General features: G+C 41.1%; 1 protein-coding gene across 1 annotated transcript in view; it reads right to left on the minus strand.

Moving 5' to 3' along the window:
• PCCA (propionyl-CoA carboxylase alpha subunit) overlaps positions 1-24,229 on the minus strand; it is a 378,687-nt gene that overhangs the window by 272,705 nt on the left and 81,753 nt on the right. The window lies entirely within an intron of this gene.

The following is a 24,229-nucleotide window of genomic DNA, read 5'->3' on the forward strand; positions in this document are numbered from 1 at the left end:
AAAGACACATGAAACAAAGTCAGGTCAGATAAAAATAATTAAAAGAACTCCTATGTGGTATTAACAGTATTCTTTGGAAAAGCAAATTCTATGGTGTTGGAGCTGTATCTAGTACTCTGTCACCCAATTTAAACAGTAAATTCACCTTTCAAATGTCCTACAAATCTTTGTATTCTCCATGACCCACAGCACAGTGCATTTTCAATGAACACCAACTCTCTGTCAGGCTTTGAGCTAAGTGGAGGGGATAACCTAGACAAAAATCACAGGATATCAATTAATTCAAGGGGACATGAAACAGATCACCAGTACCTCAGAGAAAGAGACAAATTAAAGTATGGAATGTTAATATCTTTGTGACTACAAGAACAGAACAAAGACTACAGTAGCAATTTACCAGGCAGAGTTAATGGTTTCAATAAAAGCTACTAAAATCACATTTAGTTCCCCAGCAATAGGTCCATCTCTCTGCGTTGATGTTATTAAAGTAAACAGAAAGCTCATGGACATTAATAGGGAATAGAACAGAATACGATGGAGTTAGTGCCACTGTAGAGCACAGTCTAGAGAAATGAAGGGGTGTGCTGAGGTAAAGGATGTGGTCATTGGGTAAAGAATTGAGGTTAGATACAAAAAGGCGAAAGTCAGATTGCATGCAGGGCATCATTGGAATAAGGCGCCTGACTGTTGATTCTCTCACAATCTCTGGCCATGGTCAGTATAAAAAATAAATCATATAATTAGCATCTCATATTCTATCTACTGGCACTGCAGCCTGAAAAGCTTCAGAAAGTAGCTTCATTTTCCTGATGGGAATATCATCCAGAGTAGCTACTGCAGTGTGTTGCTTGGTTGCTCTCTGCCATCGTGGGCAAAGAGCATTCACCCAAAGACGTCTGCTCCTTGGAAGAAGAGCTATGACACACCTAGACAGCATATTAAAAAGCAGAGACATTGAAGAAGGAATTCATAGGGCCTGGACTCCATCTTAGGTCTGTTCATGCTAATCATGCTCAGCCACCTTTCCAACGGACTCTGAACTCTGTGTTTAGTGCCTATGAAAACAACAACAGAAGGATAAGCCCCCCTCCAGGCAGGGGAACCTTGAAGATCATATCTAGGTTACTCATTGCCTAAGAGAAAACATACACTAATCACTCCTTCCTCCAGACAGGCCATAAATTTTTCTGTATCTGTCGGAGTGTAACCTCGGGTTTATTGATCATTGGCTAATTGTTTGACTGTTTGAGCACATGAGCACATAGCACGTGAATGATGGGGTTATTGGGATTGTATTTTCCTTGGTTTATGTAAGTATCAAGGAATTTGGAGTGGTGGGTTCAGACACGTACACATGGGGTATAAAAGATTTTCACAAATGCTGGTCGGGGTCCTTGGCTAAGAGGAGACTCTGCCTTGGGCCCACCTGTGTAATAAACTGCACTCCACTATCTGCATTGTCCTTCTGAGTGAGCGAGTTTGTTTCCCGGAACGCGTGGCTACAACAACATCACTTTGCCAACAAAGATCTGTGTAGTCAAAGCTATGGTTTTCCCAATAGTTCTATACGGATGTGAGAGCTGGACCATGAAGAAGGCTGAGCACCGAAAAATTGATGCTTTGCAATTGTGGTGGTAGAGAAGACTCTGGAGAGTCCTTTGAGCAGCAAGGAGATCAAGCCAGTCAATCGTAAAGGAGATCAACCCTGAATATTCATTGGAAGGACTGATGCTGAAGCTGAAGCTCCAATACTTTGGCCACCTAATGCAAAGAACTGACTCATTGTAAAAGACCCTGATGCTGGGAAAGACTGAGGGCAAGAGGAGAAGGGGATGACAGAGGATGAGATGGTTGGATGGCATCACTGACTCAATGGACATGAGTTTGAGTAAACTTTAGGAGATAGCAGTGAAGGACAGGGAAACCTGGTGTGCTGCAGTTCATGGGGTCGTAGAGAGTTGGACATGACTGAGCAACTGAACAAGAGCAGGAGACGCAAGGATAACAGGGAATCAACAAAGGGAATATATGAGGAGATAAATATTTGGGAGATGATATGACAATTTCAACTTTACAAAGGCTGAGCCAGTCAAGTGTGGGATAGTCAAGTGTCTATGTTCAAGAGTCAGACAGAGACATCTGGAGGTTATAAGGCCTTATAAGACGTATAAGGTTATACGTCTAGGCTAAGATTTGGATGTTTAAAGGCATCTAACAGGAGGAAATTAAAGATTGTAGATAAAGTCACTCAGATAAAATGTACAGAAAAGCCAATGCCTTTAAACTCAGGCACTCACTCTGACCCAAAAGCAAAACAGAAGAAAGAGGAATTTTTAAGATTCTGAGTTTAAAGCCTCTTTTGTGTGACAAGGGGGATAAGGGGATAATAACCACCTTGCCAGTTTGATGGAAGGATTGAATAAAATAATAATGTAAAACAGGAAGCTGAGTGCCACAACTATTAGTTCTTGTCTCTTACCCAAAAGTCCTGATAAAGAGAGAACACAGAATAAGAAGACAGCTAGGTCCACAGGACCCCATATACATTACAGGAACGCAAACCAGCAATCACTAGTGTCACTACAAAACTGTTAGTCACTCAGTCATGTCTGACTCTCTGCGATCCCGTAGACTGTAGCCCGCCAGGTTCTTCTGTCCCTGGGATTTTCCAGGCAAGAATGCTGGAGTGGGTTGCCATTCCCTTCTCCAGGGGATCTTCCCGAACCAGGGATCGTATCTAAGTCTCCTGCATTGCAGGCAGATTCTTTACCGTCTGAACCACCAGAGAAGCCCGGTGTTACTACAACAGAATGCTAGATAAGAAATCTCTCAGCCGTAACTGGTGCTCATAAAGTACATCTCCATCGAATGCTTTTATGCAGTTTTAACAGAAACTCATTTTCTTACAAAAGAAAATCGTATGTGAAACCCCCCAAATGTACAGCACATAGAAAACTGAACCGTTCTGTTCGAGGAGAAGTGATGGTAGGACCGCACCCCACATACTCTGTGTCTCTGGAAGGATAAACTGGTCGTTCTGCACTACAGCAACAGTCATGCTCACTTCTCTTTATCCCACCCAATAAACGCTAACTCAAGAGGAAACGATCAGGTTTCAACTATCAATTGTCTTTCCATGTTCTCATCTTAGTTGCTAAGATGGAGGAATTTTTATTATAAATTGTTTTAAATACCACTATGCCAGGCAGATGTAATCAAGTAATCTGAATACCCACACAAAGAGCTGAAGAAATAACATAAAATGAGAACATCCAAAATACATTGTGATTATACAGTAAAACTTCTGATTAACAAGAGCCCAACGACCAGGAACCACTGATTAACCAGGCTTTTTCTGTGCATTCTAATTTGAGGAAAATTACTCACCCCAAAATGCAAAATTACCAAGAAAGAACACGCACATCAAGCATTTTAGTGACTATTCTTGCTTCAGTCCAACACAAAGAAAAACAGCCAGTGGCACACTGAGTAACTACTCAAACAGATGTTTCAATGAACTAACTTCCTTTCTATCTTCCTATGTTTTGGTAGCACTCCCTGGGTTAGCCTCTATATGTAATTACGGCAAACTGTAGCAGTATCATAGCTCCTGACCCCCAACATTCTTTGACCAAAAAAGCAAGGCTAAGATGTATGGTAATTGCAAAGTGACAAAGCATGTTTCAGAAGTCCTAAGTTTTTGACCAGAATCCTCTGCATAATTGAGAACTTAAGGCCAAAATTTATGCACTAATAAACTTTCAATACTCCACTGTTAACCCTGTATCTTTTCTTATTCATTTTCTTTAATCACCAGTAAACCTGTTTGATACGACAAAGCAATAAAATTTACTTCTCAAACTAGGCTTTTCAAGGACCATTTAAATTTACCATGAATGACAAATATAATACCTAAATACAGGTAAATGTATAATGGTCATGAAAAAGAGGAATTTTTTTTCATCAACATCACATCATTATAGTGATATGTAAAAAAATTATAAAAAGCTGAAACCACTGCTCCTAATTGCAAAACAACACAAAACATTGTTTTCATCTTCTAAATTCTGTGATTTCATGGTTCTGATTTTATTTTGATAGAAAAACAGGGGAAAGGGTTGAGTTTGAGCAATATGTTAGGTAAACAGATTTAATTTACAATAGGCTTTATGTTATGAATGCAGGACAGAAATAATCGTCTGTAAAAATTGGAATGTATGATATATAATTTATTCTTAGAAATACCATGACAGTGAATTGCTATACTATGAATCCAGATTCTTTTTTTCATGTATACATTTTAAACTCATAAAGAATTACTACTTGGATAAACTGTAAAAGCAGGGTCAGACAGACAGGAGACATAGCTATGGAAAAACTGCCAAACTGCCTAAAGTACCTAGATTCTGGATTTTAATTTTTATTCCCTAATTAAAAAAAAAAAAAATTTCTCGTAGAAAAGGCCAGTTTCTGGGCCTTCTCTGACTGGGCAGAGAAGTCAGCACTTGAGATTAAAAAAAAAAACTGAGTCAGTGAGAAAGCTTTCAAAAAATTAACATAGTTATCTCAAAAGCACATATTATATAAGAACGGCTACCCCCTGAGTGTGTTGATAACAATATGAGCATTAACAAGAAGAAAAGAAATTACACGGTTAATTCATCTTTTTAAGACCTCAGAATAAATCTTTTCCTGCTATCTCTGTTCAAATATTTGAATTTCTTAGACATGTATCACCAATTTTAAAAACTATATAGCTCTTTTAAAAGCAATTTATGGGAAAACTAATTTCACACATAAAACTAAGCAAAATAAAAGTGTCTAGGTAAAATCCTATACATAGTTTTTATGAGGAAAAAAACAAGAACTAGAATAACATCCATGGAGGAAAGAAAGCACGAGAAAGACATGGTAACACAGCAGATCAGTGTCACTTATCATTTCAAAACAAACTGAAAGACATTTTAAAATAAGAAAACATGAAATAACATAAATTGGAATTAGAAATGCTCAGAAATGAGGTGACAGACCTAAAGAAAGAATTAGAAAGGCAAAAGAAAATAATTTAGGAAATCAAGACTAAACTAGAGGAAAATTAGAGTTAATAAAGAAAACAAAGCCTTACAAGAGACAGGAAGTCAAAGGAAGAAACTTAAAAAAAAAAAAAAACAACTTAAGATCCAAGAGAAAAGGACAAATACCAAAAATAAACAAAGAACATCCAACATATGAATAAGAGGAGTCTTTGGGGGGGGGGAAAAACTAAGAAAAAAATACTAAAAACCAAAACTCAAGCAAATTTTCTTAAAATTGAAAGTTAACTATTAAACATACCACAGCCTATTTGAAAAATTCAACCCAGAGCAAACTGTACCATGATACATTCCAGCAAGACCACTTAAAAGGGAAAAAAAGTAACTTGTTCAAAAGAGAAGTTTACATTATCACCAGATTTAACAGCAATAAATCATGCAAAAATATAATAATGTGCTCCACTGAGTAAGATATTCAAGAAAAGAAAGGATGAGCCAAGGATTTTAAATCCAACACAAATGATCCCCAAGGATAAAGGGCAGAGAAAAATGACCTTCTGAGGAATCCAACAGCACAAGGGTTTGCACACTAGTCTGTGGGCCAAATCTGGCTTACTACCTGTTCCCAAACGGTCCACAATCTAAGGACGCATTTTACATTGTTTACATTTTTAATTGTTTGGGAAAAAAGTTTAGGGGTGCTATACCATGACTTGTGAAAGTTACATGAAACTGGAAGACAGTTTTACTGGAGGAGAGTCATGCTCTAGCTTACATGTTGCGTGGCTGCTCTCTCACTCCCACGATAATACTAAGAACTTGCAACAGATCACATGGCATACAAAGCCCAAAATACTTGCTATCTGGCTCTTTACAGAAAAGGTTTGCCCATACTAGAGAATGAGATTCAGGAAACTAAAACAGCTACAGAAGAGACTAACTTGGAAAGTCAGCAGTTACTCACTGAACCAAACCTAAATGAAGGCTAAGAAGAGAACATGAATATAGAAAGTGGAATAGTCAGATTTTCTGGCATTATAAATATGTGGTGATGGTGAAGTCGCTCAGCCGTGTCCGACTCTTTGCGACCCCGTGGACTGTAACCTACTAGGCTTCTCCCTCCATGGGATTCTCCAGGCAAGAGTACTGGAGTGGGTTGCCATTTCCTTCTCCAGGGGATCTTCCCCACCCAGGGATCGAACCCGGGTCTCCCGCACTGGAGGCAGACGCTTTAACCTCTGAGCCACCAGGGAAGCGGAAGTGTAGGAGAACAGGGAGATGTGTAAAACTTTAACTTTTCAGTAATTTTTACATTGGTATTATAATTGTTATCCTTTGCTGTGTGTGTACTACTGACAAATAATTAGGAGGTACTCTAATTATATCATTTCTTCTATCCATGAAAGTCAGAATTCTAACTATGGAAGGATAAAGATACAAGTTAACAAAGAAGAGGTTAAGTAAAAATTCTATAATCATCAATTTTAGTTGAAAGTGTTGGTTCGGCCGAAAAGTTCATTCAAGTTTTCCTGTAACATCGTATGGAAAAGCCCAAATGAACTTTCTGACCAACCTAGTATTACTACGATCACAGTTCGTATTCCTATCTCACATAAAATACAGGCTATATTTAATTATAGTTTGATATCATGTTACACATACCACATATTACAAAACTATTCCATATTTCATTGATGTAGATCTTTATTATATCATATCTATATTAGATATTAAATTTGTGTTATATATACCCTACTTGGGGTTGAGGTCAGCATTATATCTAAATACACACATATTAACTGTATCAATGTCATATATTCTTTTAATATAACACAGTTAATATAACATAAAGTATACGGACTTTCATTAAGTATATGGACTGTCGGGTACCAGACTCCTCAGGCGACAGTCCATGGAGTTTTTCAGGCAAGAGTACTGGCGTGGGTTGCCATTTCCTTCTCCAGCGGATCTTCCCAACCCAGGGATCAAACCCGGGTCTCCAGCATTGCCGGCAGACGCTTCACCATCTGAGCCACTCCAAATACCATTAAAAGGAACCAATACATCTGAAAAAGTCACCTGATTAAAGGCCTGGAGTAAGAAATACAGTACTTGAGCCTAGAATATATTATCAGGGCAGAGAAGCTATAAAATATTACAAGAGTCAAGTCAAGAAGATCAAGAGCCAACTTAGGCACCCCCCAACCAAACAGTGACAACTAGAGCTTCACCAGTAATTTCAGCAGACTTAAACCTACAGAATATGTCTCAATGAATAGCTTCATAGTGATACTTTTACACAGAACTGGTTAACTTTGAAGGAAGTTAACCCAGTAAGGAACCAACTTATTACCCCAAAAACGATAAACAAAGATAAAGAATTATACAGTATCTTGCTCTTTTTATATGAATTCCACCACTAGGAAACCAAACGATGGGGGAAGAGTTTCTTTATAAATATACTACAATTAAATAATGCAAAAGATGTTAGAATTAAAATATCACCATTTTTGCAATCTAATGAAGGAATGCTGCTGGTAAGTCAATTCAGTCATGTCCGACTTTGTGCAACCCCATAGACGGCAGCCCACCAGGCTCCCCCGTCTCTGGGATTCTCCAGGCAAGAACACTGGAGTGGGTTGCCATTTCCTTCTCCAATGCATGCAAGTGAAAAGTGAAAGTGAAGTCGCTCAGTTGTGTCTGACTCTTAGCGACTCCATGGACTGCAGCCTACCAGGCTCCTCCGTCCATGGGATTTTCCAGACAAGAGTACTGGAGTGGGGTGCCACTGCCTTCTCCTAATGAAGGAATAATAAGCATCAAAGGCTGGTTAGACCTTAAAAACCACTAACAAGACTTGTGCCTTGGTTAAAGGAACTGAAACCGAAGTCTGGCAACCTGGATTCAGGGATGGGACTCATCTGCAGGAAACGCTGAAGGGTGCCATGATTACATGCCATGATTATCCCATCAGCTAAGTCAAGACTGAGAGACACTTTATCGGTCAAAAAGCCCAAGGTTTATTCAACAGATAAACTATAAAGTAAGAGAAATGTATGAGAGAAGCTATGGCTTGAGAGAAACTTAGAAGACATATCAAAATTGAAAATAAATGGGCAAGACAGATCACAAGGTCCAGGGAGACACACTTGGACAATAAGATTACTTTATAATGCCAGAAAAGGATTACTGTAAATGTCAAAGCAGTTTGTATGTACAGAGAGAGACTGGAGATTGGGATTGAGACAGGTCATGAGGACAGGCACTCTAGGATTAGGGCTGATGTCTGACATCCGAACCTATATAATGGTTACACGATTATTCGCCTTAAGCAAGCCCATGTGTGTTCTACGTAGTTTTCCTCTGTATCTGGCTTTTATTTTCAAAATAAAAATTTTGAGAATGTGTTCAGAGTAGCCACCAGCTTACAGGAGTAAAACCAACACTGGGACCAGGAGGTGAGGTGTTGCTCAGACGAACTTGCTAACCTCTTCAGGGACCTGTTTTTGGCTTTTAAAAAAGGTAGGGGAAGGGAAAGAGGTAGAGAAAAAGGAAGGAAGAAAAAGAAAGAGACAGAGAGAGGAAGAAAAAGAGAGGGAGGGAGGGAGAAAAGGAGGGAGGTAAAGGAAGAAAAAGAAGAAAGGAGAGAGAGGCAGGGAAGGAAGGAAGGGGCATTCTCATGTCTGGCTGGAAGGCTTTAGTACATGGTTATTTGTACATACTGAAGCCTGATGAACTGTCAACAACTGCTGCCATTATAGGTAAAAAGTAACAGTGATGAAGTCGAGAAGCATCACCTTTGCGGGATGACACGGACAGCATCCAGCCTCGGCAGCATCGCTGCTTCCAGAATACGCAGATCGTGCTGTATGGATGAGGTCCAGGAAGAGCTCACAAGAAGACCAGAGGGAGAGTTGATTTGGGATTCCGTCTGATTAGTTCTTTGCAAAGAAAAAGAAGACATTCCTGTGGCCATGAGCACCGCTAAAGTCACAGACGAGCTTGGACTGCATTCTCTGAGCAGCGGAATGCTGGTCCATCAGTGGAGGAGGACCGGACTGCTGTCCCATCTGGGATGAAACCAGAACCCCTCGGGGAGAATGCCGTCCTCCAGCCTTCCTCCTCTTCCTTTCACTGCCTCTGCCTCACTGCCGGTGGCAAACCGAGCTCCATTCTTGGTCACAACGGGGCTTCCCTGGTGGCTCAGATGGTAAAGAATCTGCCTGCCATGCAGGAAACATGGGTTCTATCCCTGGGTTGGGAAGATCCCCTGGAGAAGGAAAAAGCAACCCACTCCAGTATTCTTGCCTGGGAAATCCCACGGATAGAGGAGTCTGGCAGGCTACAGTCCACAGGGTCGAAAAAGGTCAGACATGACTGAGCAACTAACACTTGATCACAGTGTATCATACTATATTGCAAATGTCACACATGCAAAAACCTACAAACTGATTTATTTAGCTTTTGCTTCCAATGAGACCACTTCTGGTATTTGATGCAATGTTACTCAGCTTTTTTTTTTTTTTTTTTTAGTTATAACCAAAGACCTCAATTCAGTACCAAGAAGGAATTTCAGCCAAGTTGGCACTTGGACTCTAGCAAGTTATTGTGTAGAAGATGGAAGAGTTCTCCTCTTAGATCATGACATCAGTGCTGAAACCTGTCTGGGTAGTTGGCTTTGAACCTACACTCAGGGTACTTTTCAAAACAGTGATTAGAAATAAAATGGAGAACATCTGAACAGAGAGATAGGAAAACCATTCGTAGCGTAGTGTTCACGGTCATGGGTAAACACCAGTCGGCTGGGTCTTCACCCCCACTATTGGGTACAAGGTGTGCATGAGCGTTTACTGGGAGTCCCAGGCTGAACAGTGCGCACACTCGAGAAGATCAGGATACAAACCCTAATTCGCTTTCCTCCACACTGACTGCGGGGCGTCCACGAGAGAGGTGCAGAACCTCCTGGAAGAAGGTCCCATCAGCCCCCACCCCCTACGTTTGTAGGAGTCGTTTTCTTCAAGTGCTAGTCTGCTCACTGCAAATTAAGAACCCAATTTACAGTGATTCATTAGGATAAGAATATTAAGGAACTTGACTGTTGCCGGGGGTGGACAGTGGAAGGGGAAGCAAAGGCTCTTTAAAATTCTCAACGTAAACTTATAAACCAGCAAAGTTCTTCAATTTGTTTGGGATGCTAACTGCAAGATCACCTGAAATCTAATGACGTGCTTACAAGCTGTACTTAACTGAGGGTACACTGTATATGTTATGACTTGGTTCAACCAAAGGAAACTGTGTCCTTCTCTTGTGATATGACTAGTATCTGGATTTCATTCAATCTAATGTATATTTAGTATTAAGTGTATACTTGGCCCAATGCACTCAAGTAAGGTTATAACTTCCAGATGATAGCCATGTACAATATTTAGTTAGGGAAACAGGATAGTGGTAACTTTTCACACTGTAACAACTGGCAGAAGTCAGGTTTTCTAGTTAAGGAATATAAAATCTTGCTTTTCATGCATAGGACTCTTTCTATTTCTAATATTTGACAGTGAGTGGGATGGTTTCCATTTCTATTCTTCAGCTATTGTCAACCCCCAAAACTGTTAAGTGCCTTTTACTAAATGATATGGGTTTCTGACAAAGGTTCTTAGGGCAAAGAAGAGGTTTTTAGTACTAATTTAATAGAAATCATTTAAATAAACAAACTAAAAATATCTAAATATCTTTGTGTTGGGGGGGTAAACTTTTTAAGCTCAGGTGGAAAACATTCTACTTCTAGAAATTCGGGTTTCTATATTCTGTATTGGGCTTCCCTGATAGCTCAGTTGGTAAAAGAATCCACCTGAAATGCAGGAGACCAAGGTTCGATTCCTGGGTCGGGAAGATACCCTGCAGAAGGGATAGGCTACCCACTCCAGTATTCTTGGGCTTCCCCTGTGGATCAGCCAGTGAAGAATCCGCCTGCTATTGATTACGGAAATGTTCCTTTCATTTTAAAAGACTAAGAGTGAGGTCTGTTAGTGTCTGCCGTGCTTTTGTGCACATCTGATTTCTTCTTTTTATTTCCCGGAAATCAGCACTGATACCTATTTCCAGAGTCTCCATGATTGTTAAGGGGAGGCTGTGTAGTAGCTTCCACCTTCTACACTCTCTGTGTGCAGATCAGGACACTAAGAAGAGATGAGTTAACAGAAACCTGAGTGGGCTGTTAACTTTTTTTTTTATCTCCGAGGAAATGTAGATGCAGTAACACTTCCAGATGAAAGCAGCATTCTAAGTTCCCAATGTTTAAGGATGCAGATGAAGCATTCCGTCTTTTTGGTGCCTGGAGGTGTTATGTGAGAAAACAGAAAAGCCTCTAGGGTTAGTTCCACACACTTCCTTTATCATGTAAACTCTCAGACCGGGTGGCTCTGGTCAGAATAGAAAAGCCAAAGAGAAGACACCCAGAGAAACTGAATTCAGTATCTTCTTTAGCAGTAAACGCAGAAAATTAGCATTAACTAAAAAGTCGATCTTTGAAATAAATTTTACCCTTCTTCCTTTGAAGAAACTCCAGTTTTAATACTAGAATATATATCCTTTTAATATTAGCAAAATCTTGATGATCAATTCATGACATTAAATTTGCTTGGATGAAACCGTTAGTATTTAGCTACCTGGCATTTTCCAGAAGTTAAGCTTATTTTTGGTTTATAATACAACAGTAATAATGCCTTAATTAAAGATGCAGGCACAATTGTGAACTTCTTGTTGAATTTCCATAGAGACAGATCTTCTTACTTGATGTTTGAAATATGTAAATAAATAATTTACATAAATAACATTTGATATAAAAATTTAAATGTGTTCATATAAAATTATTAATGTAAAACCTTAAACTCTTAATCATTAAGTACTGGATTGAACAAAGTATGACACTCATGATTTGAAGTCCCAATTGTCTAAAACCCATAAGAAATTCTATTTTAAACACAATGATTACACAGAGTTTAATTCCTATTTAACAGGACTACCTGTAGCAATGTGTCTGTGTTCCAATACTTCTAATAAATGTTACTGTAAAATAATTTTTTTAAAAAAAGACGCAGACACAAATGTTAAAGTATTTCTTCTAGATGTATTTTTTAAGAGGATAAGAAGCTTTATAATTAAATATGGTTGTGTATTGGTAAGGTTCTCCTGGTCATAGGAATTATTTCGTTATGAAATGTAATTTCCTTCTTTTGCACGTCACGTGAAATACTTTTATAGCTCAACAATCTGGAAATTAAAAATGAGTTGCTTTCATTTTTCCCCAATCAAATTATTTTTTATTGTTTTATGAACACTAAAATTGATTGGTACTTTTGGATTGAAAACTAATTTTTCCAGTTCAATTCTGGAATATACCATATAACAACTATGGAATTAGATGAGCAATTTTACAGTTTAAGTCTTTTAAAAAAAAGTAAGATTTAGTAATACTTCAATTAGCTTAAGGGAATGTTAATGCAGATGCCTCCTGGCTCACCTTCCTGTTCATTCCTCACAAGCCATTAACATATACTGTTGGTAGTAATGGAGAAGGCAATGGAACCCCACTCCAGTACTCTTGCTTGGAAAACCCCATGGACGGAGGAGCCTGGTGGGCTGCAGTCCATGGGATCGCGAAGAGTTGGATACGACTGAGCGACTTCACTTTCACCCACTGGAGAAGGAAATGGCAACCCACTCCAGTGTTCTTGCCTGGAGAATCCCAGGGACGGGGGAGCCTGGTGGGCTGCCGTCTATGGGGTCGCACAGAGTCGGACACGACTGAAGCAACTTAGCAGTAGCAGTTGGTAGTAAGCTGGTAAAACTGGTGAAAGGCTAAAGATTTTGTGTTTAATCCAAACATTAGATATTAACTTTAATTTTTAAACTTTTTCAATTAGTCTGGCACATTATCTGAATTATGTACTCTCTTTAGAAAACTTGAATTTCTTTTAAAATTTGCTAAAACTAGAAGTCCTTCCACATACTGTACTAAATTTACTGCTTTCTGGAACACATCAAGTTTTCAATACCACTGCTGGATGGAAATAGGAGTCATATGGTTTGAATAAAGCATGCTCTACCTACAGTGAGGATAGTCTTTTTTGTTAGATTTAATTGCTGTGCTCTAGTACAGCCTACATTAGAAAGCTTATCTCAAATAATGAATGGAATGCAAAAAAAAAAACACCAGCAGAGATCATGATATTCAGTTAATTGCCTAGATTAACTACATAATTCCTCACCCTACTCAGCATCAGTCTGAGTGGCCAACCTGTTACTTTTACCCTTTATTTTGGTTATTAACAAGGATACAATGAAGAGAAAGCGACAATAAGACGTAGCGAAATGACCCAAGTAGAGATAAATTTAGGTAGGAAATAATTTTTTAAAATTTGAAGAGAGTAAAAGAACAAGGAATGCACTAATATTAACAACAACGATAAGTATTTATTTACTTCCTTATTTTGCACTGTCTAGGAAGCACTGTAGTAAGGCTCACTTTACCCTAAAAACCATTTTATAGATAAACATTTCAGTCATCAGGTTCCAGCTGATTTACAAAGTTAGGAAGTCTTCAATTTATTCTAGAATTACACATATTAAATAAAATATCTTACTGTAATATTCCATAGTTTTTAAAGTTTCAAAAAGTTTTTCACTGAGGTATAGTTGATTTACACTATATTAGTTTCAAGTGCACAAAACAGTGACAACATTTTTACAGATAATTCATTTATCATTATTATAAAATAATGTGTATATTTCCTATACAGCACAATATACCCTTTCAGTTTATATATTTTATACACAGTAGTTTGCACCTCTTGAGCCCCTACCCCCTACTTTGTCCCTCTTCCATTTCCTCTCCCCACTAGTAACCACTAGTTTGTTCTCTATATATCTGTGAGCCTGTCTCCGTTTTTTTACAGTCAAGGCAATGGAACCCCACTCCAGTACTCTTGCTTGGAAAACCCCATGGACGGAGGAGCCTGGTGGGCTGCAGTCCATGGGGTCGCAAACAGTCGGACACGACTGAGCAACTTCACTTTCACTTTTCACTCTCATGCATTGGAGAAGGAAACAGCATCCTACTCCAGCGTTCTTGCCTAGAGAATCGCAGGGATGGGGGAGCCTGGTGGGCTGCTGTCTATGGGGTCGCACAGAGTCGGACACGACTGAAGTGACTTAGCAGCAGCAGTTTATTGTCTTACAGTCCACATACAAGCGGTAATATCTAATTACAGCATTTGTCTCTCTCTGACTTACTTCACCAAGCATCACGTCCACCGGGTCCACCCATGCTGCTGCAAACAGCAAAGCTGCATTACGGCTGAGTGGTGTTCTACTGAACATATATACCACATCCTCCATATTTATTCATCTGTTAATGGACACTTAGGATGCTTCCATATCGTGGCTACTGTAAAAAAAATCCTGCTATATATACTGGGGTGTGTTATCTTTTCCAAACTGTATTCCTTAATCATTCTGCCTCAAAAAAAAAAAAAAAAAAAAAACAGGGCTAAGAAACCAGCAGGACATAACTAGTCATCTCTGCTTAATATGTCAGTAAAACTGGGATCTGAGGGATGCTACCAAATATCCACCATGCCTAAATAGGTGAAGTGGCAGAAACAAGATAAGACCCAAACCAGCATTCTTTTACCTGTAACTCTGCTGCTTCCTCATGCCCTGGGTCAGGCGGCACGTGCTGACTACTGGGGAGGCTTATACGCCTCCTGACATGGCTCCAGGACACACCTATCACCCCAGCACCCACAGGACTAGCGCCTCTTTTCACTCTGCAAAGCATGCTAGTTCGGACTAGTCTGGTAGTCTAGCAGAACAAACTATATATCCCAAACATTAAAAACAACAGATGGTAGAGAGCATAGTAGAGGCACTGAACAGGTAAGGAAATATCAGGCACGGTCAACAGTCTAGCCAGGGAATCAAGGAAGACGCCATGAAATTTGAGGGAAAAGAAGACAATTTGGATTTTTAGGATATTAAAAAGCAGCATGGGAAAACAAACATTTACATATTCAAGAGAACAACCCACTCACTGGTCTGTAAAAGGTTCTATGGTCTCTAGAGAATCACGATACATCTAGAGAATCACACAACCAAAGGTCTCCTCTCTCTCTCTTAAGCCTTACAACAATCCAATCTCAACTGCATACTTCAGTATACACGTAAGGCCACTCTACAAACACCCGCTAAGCACCCACGCTGTGTCAGGCACTGTGTTAATTCGAGGGAAACGATGATGGATAAGACAAAGATGCACCACTGCCCTCTTTTAGTTGACAAACCAACGGGGAAGAAAGGATACCACAAGCAGTTACAGTCACAGAACAGCCTGGCTGCCTTGACACAGAAGTACAGTAGTATACTCTGGTAAAGGAATGGTAACTAGAATAAAGAATACAGGCACAGAAACTGTTAGCCAAATCAACCTAAGTTTACTGTGATGACACTTCTACATACAAAGTAGCAATGATGCCACTGTCAACAGCGTAAGCGATAAAAGACAAGGGAATTCTTTCCAGATAAAATTTCCTCCCCTCAGCATCAGAGAATCTCCCTCTTCTGCTCAGATTTAAATACTGCTGCAACTTTAACATGCTTATACCTGATATTTCTTTCTCAGAAAGTCCACCCAGGGCCTTTCTAACCTACTAGATGAATGAGACTTGAGAATGCAATCTTTGCCCTTCAGTCTAAGTCTTGTGACTGAAGAGGGGGTAAACTGACATCACATGTAATAGATGAAGAATCATTTTATGCCAACTACCTAAATATTAACTTCAGCAAAATTATATTCTTATCAAGATTGCTGGGAGAAATATCAATAACCTCAGATATGCAGATGACACCACCCTTATGGCAGAAAGTGAAGAGGACCTAAAAAGCCTCTTGATGAAAGTGAAAGAGGAGAGTGAAAAAGTTGGCTTAAAGCTCAACATTCAGAAAACGAAGGTCATGGCATCCAGTCCCATCACTTCATGGGAAATAGATGGGGAAACAGTGGAAAACAGTGTCAGACTTTATTTTGGGGGGCTCCAAAATCACTGCAGATGGTGACTGCAGACATGAAATTAGAAGACACTTACTCCTGGGAAGAAAAGTTATGACCAACCTAGATAGCATATTCAAAAGCAGGGACATTACTTTGCCGACTAAGGTCCGTCTAGTCAAGGCTATGGTTTTTCCTGTGGTCATGTATGGATGTGAGAGTTGGACTGTGAAGAAGGCTGAGCGCCAAAGAATTGATGCCTTTGAACTGTGATGTTGCAGAAGACTCTTGAGAGTCCCTTGGACTTCAAGGAGATCAACCCTGGGATTTCTTTGGAGGGAATGATGCTGAAGCTGAAACTCCAATACTTTGGACACCTCATGCGAAGAGCTGACTCACTGGAAAAGACTCTGATGCTGGGAGGGATTGGGGGCGGTAGGAGAAGGGGACGACCAAGGATGAGATGGCTGGATGGCATCACGGACTCAATGGACATGAGTCTGAATGAACTCCTGGAGATGGTGATAGACAGGGAGGCCTGGTGCACTGCGATTCATGGGGTCGCAAAGAGTCGGACACAACTGAGTGACTGAACTAACGAACTAACTGATGTTTTGCCAGCCAGTGTGAGTCCCGTCAAATATATACCCTCACCCTCTTGCATGGCCTTTTGAAGTTTTCAAGTTATGACTGACACCACCTTTAAAACCCCTCACCTCCCACGGCTCTTGCATCATACAGAACAACTGTCAGACAGGGTTGTAAATTATATTCTTGCACGAAAGAAAGGCAGGGGTTTCCCTGATGGCTCAGTGAAAAAGAATTCACCTGTCAATGCAGGAGACATGGGTTCGATCCCTCATCCTAACAAGATCCCACATGCCGAGAAGCAACTAAGCCCATGGGCCACAACTACTGAAGCTAGGCTCAAGAGCCTGGGAGCCACAGCTACTGAAGCCCCCACAGCCAAGAGCCTGTGCTCCCCAACAAGAGAAGCCACAACAATGAGAAGTCCAAGCACAGCAACTTGGGAGCAGCCCTCACACTCCGCAACTAGAGAAACCCCAAGCGCAGCAATGAAGACCCAGCACAGCCAAAGATAAATACATAGTTTTTTAAAAAAAGAATGGAAGGCAGGAATTAGAAACAGTAGAGTATAATGGTTCAGAGCAGGGACTGTGGAGGCTGCCTGAACTCCAATTCTACCACCAACTACATGGTTGGCCTTGGACAAGTTACTTAACCGCTCTGTGCCTCAGTTCCTGTATCTGGGAGGGTTAAATGAATTCGTCAGTGGAAAGCACTGGGCTTCCCAAGTGGCGCTAGTGATAACCTGCCTGCCAGTGCAGGAGAAGTAAGAGACCCAGGTTTGATCCCTGGTTCAGGAAGATTCCCTGGAGAAGGAAATGGCAATCCACTCCAGTCTTCTTGCCTAGAGAATCCCCATGGACAGAGGAGCCTGGCGGGCTACAGTCCGTGGGTCATAAAGAGTCGAACACTGCTTAAGCGACTTAGCATGCAAAGCACCTGGCACAGAGGGGACTGCAGGGAGCTGCTGCCCTACTGTAAGGAATCCAGAAGTCACAGTTCCACAACTGTTGGCTGGTGAGGTCTCCCCACCCGCCTTCCCACGTGCGGGTGTTTAAATTATTCCAAGAGTCTTGGTCCTGAGATGGTATAACCCTTCCTAAAGCAGCTAAACTTACCTCTTCCCCACACCTTTCACCTCCTCCTCTCACCCGAAAACCCTGCTCTCTTGTAAATCTACTTGTCCTTCCATCGCATGGCCAAAGTTGAGGCAAGCAAGCAAGTCACTGTTCTCAAAGAAGCAAAGATGCTCTTTAGATGAAAGCTAAACCCTGCCCCCCCCCAACACACACACAATTACAGCAGTCAGCTGACTCTGGTAACAGAAAATATAGAGAAGCTAAGCAAGCACAGACAGTGTTGGAAGGCAGACAGAAATGACACTATTGTGCATGCCACCTTGAAGAACACAGGCTCTACAGACAGCAATAAGCCAGGGAAGAATTCTGAAGTATATGAAGTCATACGTGGTCCAGGCGAAAGAAATGAAGGAGGAAGTAATCTGACAGCAGCAGAAATTCAGGGAAGAGAAAAGCAGTGAGAAGAGCCGCAATGATACTAATTAACACTGGACCCGGCAACAGATTTAGGGAGGATGACAGAATTCGGAAGTACAAGGGCAGGGGAATAGTCAAAGTTGACTATAAGGTTTGCAGATAGGTAAACTTAATTCAGACAGGAAACTAAAGAGCAGGTTTGGTTACAAGAATAAGTTTCATTTTAAGTTTCACATAAGTGACTTGTTGGCAGGACATCCAGGGGAAACTTCCATAGGAGACACGCTTACATGGGATGGAAATGTCTTCAGTAAGGCAGATACCAAACCAAATACAATTTCCTGTGATAAAAACTACCCAGAACTTGAAACCTTAAAAACCGTTATTGTTGTTCAACTCATTTTGCAACCCCATGGACTATAACCCACCAGGCTCCTCTGTCGATGCGATTTCCCAGGCAAGAATGTTGGAGTGGGTTGCCGTTTTCTTCTTCTGGAGATCTTCCTGACCCAGGGATCAAACCCACGTCTCCTGCACTGCAGGCAGACTCTTTATCACTGAGCCACCAGAGAACACAGTTACTTGTATAATCACTGCTGCCATGTGCTGCAGAGTTCTGGGAGATTTCGAGTAGTTTACTCACGTTAAGCTAAGTCGTTTTAGTCGTGTCCGACTCTGTGCAACCCCATAGACGGCAGCCCACCAGGCTCCCCCGTCCCTGGGATTCTCCAGGCAAGAACACTGGAGTGGGTTGCCATTTCCTTCTCCAATGCATAAAAGTGAAAAGTGAAAGTGAAGTCATTCAGTCCCTACTACCTTAAAACTTCATTGCCAATACAAAAAGGGTGTGTTGGAGTACTACTCTTCATGCTATAAATCTCTGTGATTTAGAATGTTTTTCAGTTTTCAAAACTGAATTTTGAAACAGCAGTTACTCAACTTGACCAGAGTATTAAATCAACTCTGATTTAATAATGCTATTTAACAACAAACTTCAAAGTCTGAGTTTTTAGGTTCAGTATCCACAGTAGAAATTGCATAAAGAGAATTATCAGAAGTCAGGAGAAGATATAAACAAGTCATCAAGGATGAACTCCATGATCTGGGAAGACGTGTCAAGGCATTTTCACAGCATGCTGAGACTCACCCACCATACCAGCCAGAAAACAGTGCTCTCATGCTATAATACCAATCCATCATAAGCAATTTTCAACTATCCTAAGAAAAGCCTTGCTGTTGTTGTTTAGTCGCTAAGTTGTGTCCAACTCTTTGCGACCCCCTGGACTGCAGCCCACCAGGCTCTTCTGTCCATGGGATTTCCCAGGCAAGAATACTGGAGTAAGGTGCCATTTCCTTCTCTAGTGGATCTTACGGATCCAGGGATTGAACCCACGTCTCCCGAATTGGCAGGTGGATTCTTTACCATTGAGCCACCAGGGAAGCCCTAGAGGAGGCTACAGTTTAAAAACCGATAAAGAAATAAAAAGCCAACACACCACAAAATGCAAGTAACTGGAAATTAAGTCTTCTATCTTCCTTGAAAAAGTGAAAGTGAAAGCCACTCAGTTGTGTCTGACTCTTTGCAACCCCATGGACTATACAGTCTATGAATTCTTCAGGCCAGAATACTGGAGTGGGTAGCCTTTCCCTTCTCCAGGGGATCTTCCCAATCCAGGGATCGAACCCAGGTCTCCCACATTGCAGACGGGTTCTTTTACCACCTGAGCCACAAGGGAAGCCCCTATCTTCCTTAGGTTACCTATAATTAAGCTCTGAAGAAATTCAGTCCATTTCCAAGATGGTTGTTCAGTCTAGCAAAGACTTTGCAAATTAACAACATGTAAGTTGATTTCAGGTTTTTTGGATATGAACACAGCACAGAAATGATCTTAGGCTAAAAAACACATAATTTTATGGGTTTAAAATAAAAACCATACAGCTCTGGGAAACAAAAAGTTATAATCATTGTTGGTTCTAAATGGTCAAGACATAAGCAAAATAATCAACAACTTACTCAGGTATAACTTTCTAAATAAAATAGAAAAAAGTTGTTTCAAATATTTTAATTCGCTATTCGCAACAACTCAGGATGATGTCACAGGTCCTCCAGAAACAGCACAATTTCAAAGAATGAAGCCTAAACACAGAGCAAAAGGCCCGACAGCTGTTTAGTCTCTGTTTCTAATACTTTCCTCAAAGCTCCCAAGCTTCTCACTCCAGGATTCCTCAAAACACCCATGGACAATGTGCACTGTGGGGCTAGCCGCCCAGCAACACCGGTAAAGCAGCTCACAGATTTGACATTGTCTCCCTGACTTATTAACCTAAGGGTTAATGCTTTAAGCTCTGGTTCTGAAAGTTTCAACTGAATAGTAAGAACTGAGTGTTCTCTCAATCTGCAAAACCAGTACAAGAGACAGCCACAGAAGGAATCAAAAGCTAATGCCCATAAATAAGATTTCTGAAAAAGCAAGTCCTGTGGCCTGCTTTATTTCTTAACTAAGCTGCTCAGTGTCCAGCACAGTGGGACAGAAGACTTTTCGGTAAATATCTGGTCAAGTACAAAAGGGTTTTCCCTGACGGCTCAGTGGGTAGAGAATCCACCTGCAGTGTAGGAGATACAGAGACATGGGCTTGATCCCTGGGTCGGGAAGATCCCCTGGAGAAGGAAATGGCAACCCACTCCAGTAATCTTGGCTGGAGAAGTCAGTGAACAGAGGAGCCTGGTGGGCTACAGTCCACGGGGTCGCAAAGAGCTGGACACGACTGAGCGACTAAGAGAGAGAAAGTACAAAATGCTGTCAACCCACGAAGCACCCTGACTCTCCCCTCCCCCAACACACACTCCCTTCAGCACCAAGAGAAACTCTTCCAAAAGGTTACCTCCCAAGTCTGGGTTTCTCTGCCACTCTTTCAGATCCGTCCGTCCCATTGTGTAAGTCAGCTGTGTCCTTGGCTGGCTATCCTCACAGTCACAAAATGGCTGCCAGATGCACCAAGCCCTCTCACTCACCGAAGGGTGGGGGGTGGGCGTGGGGTGGAGCTTGAGCACCAAGGCCTCTCTAACTAATGAGAAAGCTTCTTTCCCAGGAATGCCAGAAAAGCCTCACATTCTGTTTCATTGATCCAAACTGGCTTGAGCCTTCACTGATTCATCCTTGAATCAATAATCGTCGGAAGAGATAACATGATTATAACCAGCTTAAACAAATCACCAGTGGTGGAAAGAATGTTAGAGAGGCAACTGTCCACTGGAATGTAAGCGATTGTGTGCACATGTCCACGCCTACCGTATACAAGCATTCACCCGCAGCACATTTGCTTGGTATAACCATCACCTGCTGGCCAGACAGAAAGGTAAAGAAGTTTATCAGTAATTAATGGGCTTCCCAGGTGATTCAGTGTTAAAGAATCCGCCTACCAGTGCAGGCGATCTGGGAGACACGGGTTCAATCCCCGGGTCAGGAAGATCTCCTGGAGAAGGAAATGGCAACCCACTCCGGTATTCTTGCCTGGAAATTCCATGGACAGAGGAGCCTGACAGGCTACAGTCCATGAGGTCGCAAAGAGCTGGACACGACTAAATAAACGAGCACACACATCAGTAATTAACACTGGCAGAAAGATATCGAAGGAGACGGAATTTCAAGTGGCCACCTTAAACTATGATACCATCTATTCCCTTTGTATCTACACCCTCCCCTGACTGTCCTTAAGACGTGAAGGGTCAAGAGTTATGGATGGTCTTACTAGGTGTTTTTCAAGACTGAATAATCAAGACTTAAGGAAATAAGTCACTGCGGGAAGAGGAATGTTTCTTGGTCTCAGACTAATTTGTAAGTAAGGGGGTGCTTACTGAAAAGGGGATGATTTGCAAAGTACAAATTAGAAGACAGCACTGTTTTCACAGGGAGATGTGTCCTAGGAGCAGCAAGACAAAGCTAAGGAGGGAAGATTTGTACAGAAAGACCAGCAGGAGACTTCTAACTTCTAGGATGGTTTCTTGTTATATATACATTTTTTCCTACTCCCATTATCATAACTGCTTTTAATCACATAATTCTCCAGTCTGATATGCATTTGTTACAGTTAATACAGAAATACACCACATTACGTCACTGAGGTGAGGTGAAGTCGCTCAGTCGTGTCTGACTCTTTGCGACCCCGTGGACTGTAGCTTACCAGGCTCCTCCGTCCAAGGGAATCTTCAGGCAAGAATACTGGAGTGGGTTGCCATTTCCTTCTCCAGGGGATCTTCCCGACCCAGGGATCGAACCCAGGTCTCCCGCACTGGAGGCAGACGCTTTAACCTCATTATGCCACTACATGCTTAAAATTCTCCACTGTGTCTCCCCAGCGCTGCTCAGGTTAACATCCCAGCTTCTTACAATGAACCTCGCAGATCTGCCCTGAGCCCATCTTTCCAAGTGCATCCTGCAACACATGCCTCCTCAGGCAGTCTTCTCCTGCCACACGGGCCTCTTTTCCTCTACCCAACATGCTAATCTTCTAGCCTCAGAACATTTACACCTGCTCGTTCCCTCTTCCTGGAAAGGGTTTACCCGCAGATCCTCACGTGCTAGCCGCTCCGTCTCATCTTTCAGCTCTTCCAGTTCAAATGTCACAACCTTTTTCGCACCCCACCGCCACCCACAACCCCCACCACACACGGCCCCATCCACACCCACACTCCCTGGGCTGAGGGCCTTCCGCAGACTGACTGCCTTTGGGTCAGACGCTAATCCCTGATCCGATCAACTGTCAACAGAGTGACAGGCTCACATGATAAAGAGAGCCTGGCCATTTAAACAACAGCAACTGCAAGCAAGGAGGCAAAGAGAAGCAAGAATATAAGCAACAAGTTCAGTGTTAGTGACCAAACTGAGCCACAAACACAGAAATGATTGACAAGTCAAGCCTACAGTGATCTCAAGTTTCCTAAAAGATCAAGAAAGTATTTCGGGGCAGAGAAGTAAATTATTACCCCAATTCAAATACCAGCCATAAATTTCAGTCTTCTTTCCAGTAAAATACAGCTATCAACTATTCTCATTTCTGAACAGCAGCACAAGCATGAAAGGATGACAGGAAAGCCACACGGAGCACCTCTAAGAGCGTCAGACCCCGAGGTGGTATTACTCATCAGTATATACACCATGTTTACTAATAATATCAGAGTTATTTACAGGAGCAGTAAGCACTGTTTTAGGGTATGTCATGGTACAAACCTTATATTTATCTTCACTATTGTTAGGTAAAATTCAAGATTAAAAAAGCTCATACAAACCAAAATTTAAGTTAACAGTGAAAAAAGTACAGCTAAATGTTGCATCTAAATTATATTTTCAAAGAAATAGGCATTAACATGGGTATCAAAGAAACATATTATAGAAAACAGGAATTCTCTGACTGAAAAGAAAAACACCTTAGCATTTGCCCATAAGATGCTGCCTGAACCTCCCATCCATTCTTCTAAATTTGGGGAGTCTTAAAGAATCTCATGTTAGCAATCAAAGCCGGTGCTGCAACCCAACTGTAGCAATCCACCTTCAAAATTCTTAAAAACCCATTTGGGGTTTGTCGGTAGGAGGTAAATTAAAGCCTTATGTATTGAGAAGCAAATAATTTGAAAAATGTACTGGGGCAATGAACCTTGAAGTTATCAGGCATTGAAATGACTATAAAAGTGTTTTGTGCAGTTTAAAGAGAAGAGCTAAATTTCCTATTTTTCACATATTTTTAAAAAATGTGTAAGAAACTGTTAAACTTGGCCTTTGGGTTCAAGATGCTACTTATCAACTGTTAATTTATATAAGCATCTTTTCTACTTATTAAGTTGAAATAAAATCGATACAGCATCCAAGTAACTGAACAGGACAGATTTTGAATCACATTAAACAATGCAATGATTTTCTGGCAGCAAAAACACATTACTACATAAACATTTATCAGATATTCTAAAGCGGACAACTAAAAAGAAACCTGAATTAAAGGTTTCTTAATATTAAAGTCTAGTGATATTAGGAGACTAATCTGAGAAATGCTGCTGTAAGTCCTAACCACTTTCT

The sequence above is a fragment of the Capra hircus genome, chromosome 12 (genome assembly GCF_001704415.2).
Source record: "Capra hircus breed San Clemente chromosome 12, ASM170441v1, whole genome shotgun sequence".
Taxonomy (NCBI): domain Eukaryota; kingdom Metazoa; phylum Chordata; class Mammalia; order Artiodactyla; family Bovidae; genus Capra; species Capra hircus.